The sequence below is a fragment of the Cotesia glomerata genome, linkage group LG1 (assembly GCF_020080835.1).
Source record: "Cotesia glomerata isolate CgM1 linkage group LG1, MPM_Cglom_v2.3, whole genome shotgun sequence".
NCBI classification, from domain to species: Eukaryota; Metazoa; Arthropoda; class Insecta; order Hymenoptera; family Braconidae; genus Cotesia; species Cotesia glomerata.
In genome coordinates, this window is record NC_058158.1 from 23,206,790 (window position 1) to 23,212,803 (window position 6,014).

A 6,014-nucleotide genomic window follows, 5' to 3' on the forward strand; every position below is an offset into this window, starting at 1 on the left:
CTCCATGAATCGGACCATTTCTATTGACTAATTTCTCCATTTATTCTTTGTTTTGTTGTTCATCAACATTTATTTTTATTATAATAATAATAATAATTTATTATATCAATAAATTTTATTTTAAGTGAATTTGACTCTTCTTTGAAAAATATTTTAAATTTCAGAAAAAAAAATAAAAATTAACAAAAAAAGCAAAAAAAAAAAAATATGAATAAAAAAAAATAAAAATGATGAATAAAATTTAATTTATTTCCTTTGAAAATTCGCCCAGCGAAGCGGGCGGGGACGGCTAGTATATCTATATACATATATATATATATATATATATATATATATATATATATATATATATATATATATATATATATATATATATTTTTTTTTGGCAATTAATTTACAAAAAGTTCAAGTTGTTATTTGGAAAAAATTTATCGGAACACATACTTTAAAAATGAATTTTATTTTGATGAATAAAATAAGTATATACTCTGGTTGTATTAAAATTAACCACGCTCTTTCAATAAATACTCAAGTTTCACATGTAGCGCCTCTTATTACCGTGTGCAATGTGAGTGCTGCTTTAAGTTAACTTTAGATGTAGTCCGCATTTGTGAATGAAACTAACTAAAGTTTATATACAACTAGAAATTTATATTGCGCGTATACGCGCGCGCTCTAATCTTGAACCAATAAGGAATCAGGGTCCATGTTTTCGATACTAAGCTAACTTCATTCTACCATCAATTTTAGTATATAGGATACACTATATGCTCATGATATATTATTGTGTCGTTTATGTATATTATAATCACTTTCAGCCAATCACGTTACGAATAGTTTGCAACACATATATTTTCATATATTTCATCTTAATTTTATTATAGGACTAGAGATGTGAAATTTATACGGTACTAGAATTTAAATTTGCGCGCGCGCCTGACTATAGAGTTTGCATATATTTTCATGCTTATGATATATTCGACCAATCACGTTACGAATAGTTTGATGCCACATACATTTCATCTCAATTTTATTATGAGACTAGAATTCAAATTTGCGCGCGCAAGCCTCATATTTATTGTCGTGATATATTTATGTGTCGTTTATGTATATTATATTCACTTTCAACCAATCAGAATGAGAGTATTTATTTTCAACCAATCACAACACGAATAAATTGGTTTCATATACATTTCATCTCAATTTTATTATGGGATTACAAAAAATACTAAAATTCGAACAAAAACAGTTTCACTGTAAAAAATCGCGCCAAGTCCACGTTCACAAGACTTTTAAGAAAAAAAATTTTTTTTTTCTTTACAAAAAGATATAAAATCAAAATATTAAAAAATCCAAGTAAGCGATATCTTCTATCTATCTTCTATCTATATATATAAAAATAAATTGCTGTGCGTTAGTCTCGCTAAAACTCAAAAACGGCTGGACCGATTTTCAAAATTTTTTTTTCGTTTTGTTCGCTATAGTTCAGAGATGGTTTAGAAAAATAAAAATTTTTGAAAAACTCGAAAGTTCAGCTGAAAAAATAAAAAAAAAGAAAGTTAATTGCTGTGCGTTCGTCTCACTAAAACTCAAAAAAGGCTAGACCGATTTTCAAAATTGTTTTTTTTGTTTTGTTTGCTGTAGTTCAGAGATGATTCAGAAAAAAAATTTTTTTGGAAAACCCAACAGTTTAGCTAAAAACATCATTATCATCAATCATCATCGAATAATAAAAAAATATAAAAATAAATTGCTGTGCGTTAGTCCCGCCAAAACTCAAAAACGGGTGGACCGATTGAAAAATTTTTTTTTGTTTTGTTCGCTATAGTTAAGGGATGATTTAAAAAAAAAATTAGGAAAACGGTTGACCCTGAAGGCCATCCGTGCAACTTCCCGCTAATTCCATACCTAGGCGCTTAAAATTGCACTTATGACGTTTTTGAGCTCTTCGAGCTCAAAAATACAATTTATATGTTATTTTGATCTCTCCGAGCTCAAGGAGACAGCTTTCCTATGCTTTTGAATTCTTTGAGCTCAAAAATCATCAAAGTTCGATGAAACACGATTTTTAAATTCTCAAACTGCTATAACTTTTGAATGAATCAATCGATTTTCACGCATTTGGCAGCGATAGATGTAGTATTTTAAGCTCTATAAATAATTCAGAACATAAAAATTGATCTGATGAAACATTTCGGAGTTATTACAAAAAAACACGATTTTTTTGGACAACGATATCTCACGAACGCATCAACCGATTCTGACGCTTTTCGTGGTGATCGATGCAGGTTTTCAAGATTAAGAGCTAATGAGTTTTTTTAGGTCGATCGGTTCAACCAATTCGGAGATATTTAAAAAAAAATGAAAAAGAAAAAAAACAATTTTTTTTCACTTTTTTTGCGATTTCTCGAAATCTACTGGTCCGAATCGGTTCCGACTTTCAGGAAATCTAAGTTTGGCGAAGACCTTTCGAATGACATTAACTGCGATCAAATCGGTCAAGCCGTTCAGAAGTTATAAGAGGTTTATACACACACACACACACACACACACACACACACACACACACCCCGTGTCGGGCTTGCTGGGTCCCGCATCGGGCGCCTCCTCAGGTGGCGGATAGGGGAATGCCCGGCATATCTGCACGTCAGATGCGTCGGGTACCGAGGAAACAGAATACTCGGGGTGGACCAAAACCTAGCAAAAGATGATATGGAAATGTCAGAAGATTTTCAAACATCGTTTACAGTACAGAGGATGGATACCTCAGTGCCGGCGAGGGAAGGCGTGCAAACGGGCCTAAACTCGTCGTTACCAAGCGACCGTTTGAACAGTGGAGTAGACCCCATGGCTCTGCTGTCTAGCAATGCTAGCAAGGTTACAGGGAGTACGAAATCAGCCCAGATGGCAAAGAACGGACAGCTGAGCAACATTCCTTCAAAAAGTGGAGGACCTTTTGCTCCTGCCACTAATCAAACCCACCGAGGAAGAATGAACTCTCTACCGACCGTCACCGGCCAACAGTCACCAATGGAGAGGCTCGGCAACAAGATTGATGAGTTAGCCGACTTCATAAAAGACAAAAAGAATCTCCACCATGAGATCAGAAAATTGGTTTCGTCTATTAGTACGGCATATAGGCTGGCCAACAAATCACCAACAAAGTCGGCGTCAACGACTCAAACATCTCCGAGTCTGAACAAAAAATCACAGCCACCTCTGACCACTCCTAAGAAATTACCACAGCAAGGAGATGGCAACAAGAAGAGGCCGCTGTCCACGCCCAGCCCTTCCTCAGATATTTACAAGCCAGCACAGAAAAAGACAGCCCGGGATGATACCTGGACCAAAGTGACTCGGCAAAACAAGAGAGCCATATTAAAGCAAATTTTTTAAGGGAGTTGGGAAAGAACGGATAGGGGAAAGGGGGGGACCTACTCAGTGGGAATTTTTCCGTAATTGAAAAAATAATCAGACAGCCCAGACTGGGAGTCGAACCCAGATCTCTCGGTTACGCGCCAAGGGCTCTACCAGTTAAGCTATCCGAGACAAGTACTGACTACTTTATTCAGTCACGTATATAAGACCCACCGAGCAAACAACGCCACCGTCCATCTTACGGTAAAGAGCCATATTAAAGCAAATTTTTTTTGTGCTTTTAATAATTTTAAATAAGAAAAAGAAAGAACAGGAGCCAGTGACTCAAACTACTACAGCCCAAGACCAGCCAAACAGCGGTGGCTCCAAGAAACCAAGGAGGAAGAAGACAAGAACTAAAGCTGTCCTAGTCCAACCAGCTGAAGGGCGAACATACGCCGATCTCCTGAAGGAAATCAAGGCCAAGGTAAGCCCTGTCGAGACGGGCGTAGACATAAGGTCTATTAAAAAGACGAAACACGGAGGCATTCTCCTTGAAATGGCTCGAAAGACCGAAGACAGCAAGGCATTCACCGATGCAGTAAGGGCAGCCACTGCAAACATCGGCACAGTCAAGACGCTAACACCAACAACAACGATCGAGATCCTCGACTTAGATGAAATCTCTACCGAGAGCGAAGTCCGTGAAGCACTCAAACGTGAATTCACTGACAACCTGGAGGTCAAACGGGTAAATTTGACAAAACCCACACCACGAGGTAATCGGGCAGCCTTCTGCGAACTAGACGAGCCCAGTGCGATTAAGGCCCTTGACAAGGCCCGTATACGGATCGGTTTGGTGAACTGTCGTATACGCCCAGTAGTAAAAGTAACACGTTGTTTTAAATGTCTTGGTTATGGAAACCAAACACGTCAGTGTGCGGGACCAGACAGAAGCAGGTGCTGCTACAAATGTGGCGGAGAGAACCACAAGGCCGTAAACTGCACGGAGAAGTTAAAATGCTTCCTTTGTGCTTCGGACAAAGATGCCCAGGATAGTCTATGCCATATTTCTGGCACTGGAGCGTGTAAGGCATTCCGCAAAGCACTTGCAGAAGCCACGAAAGGTCAGAAATGACACGCATACTACAAGGCAACCTGAATAGGTGCGCCTTGGCGCAAAACCTGCTGCGCCAGCGTGTTTTCGAAGATAAAATTGACGTCTGCTTTATCTGCGAGCAATATCTAAACATCGAAGGTAAAACATGGTTCGCAGACAAAACGGGCACGGCAGCAATTTGGATTGTGAACACAAAGAACGTTACCGTCAACAACAGCGGAGGTGGAGCAGGTTTTGTCTGGATTCAAACCCCCACAACCTACTTCATGAGCGTCTATCTCTCACCTAACAAAGGGATTAGTGTGTTCCGACAGAAACTCGCAAATATAGAAGATGCGGTCACTAAGTTCGACGGCGAAGTTATCGTAGCCGGAGACTTCAACGCTAAATTGGCTGAGTGGGGCGCTGCTTTCTCCGACACCAGAGGAAACGAGGTCGCTGACGTCGTGGCTAGACTCGACCTCATAGTGCTGAACACCGGGAGGACCACGACCTTTAGAAGACCAGGGTACCAAGAATCCATCCGCGACATCTCATTGGCGACTCCAAGGACTGCCAACATGATTGAAGACTGGACAGTATCCGAAGAATACAGTGGCAGTGATCACCAGTTTGTGACATTCAGCGTTGGATTGGCATTTGCTCCGGTTTCACAACGCGACGTTTCTAAGCGGAAGTGGAATGCCAAAAGGCTTGATCCAGAGGCATTGCAAGCTTCACTCGCACGAAGCTGGTCTACCCTCCAGAACAACCCGACACCGGATACCTGCAGCAAGACGGAAAAGGCAGTGCTAAACACGATGAAAGAAATTACTGCCGCATGTGACGCCTCTATGCCGCGGCTAAAAAACCAGAGCTTCCACAGGCCGGCGTACTGGTGGTCAGCGGACATAGCAGAACTTCGCAAAATATGCCATCAGCTACGTCGCCGAGCAACGAGAGCTACGAAACGCTCCCCAAGCCAGGACTTGTATTCAAAAGAGTACAAGCAGGCCAAAAAGACGCTAAACCGAGCCATTAAAGCAAGTAAAGCGAAACTGTGGAAAGAGATCTGCAACGATCTCGACAATGACCTCTGGGGTAAAGCCTACCAAATTGTCGCCAAACGACTTGGAAAGGCTTCACCAGAGGCGCCGAAATCTCCTGCCTTGATGGAGAGCATTGTAACGGAGCTTTTCCCCAAACACCCACCGCGGGAGAAGAAACACTACACTAAGAACAGCGAAGTAACACCCTTCACAACTAAAGAATTACAAGACGCGGCCAAGTCACTCAAAACAGGAAAGGCACCTGGACCTGATGGCATCCCGGCATCGGTGATCAAAACTGTAGCCCTGGAATACCCAGACATACTCCTGAACACCTACAACGCATGCTTGGCAACTGGCACGTTTCCCGTGGTCTGGAAACGGCAGAGATTGGTTCTCTTAGACAAAGTTAAGGGAACCCCCATAACACCTTCGTCGTTTAGACCACTCTGTATGCTGGACATTGCTGGAAAACTGCTCGAGAAGCTCATACAAGGAAGACTTCGCAA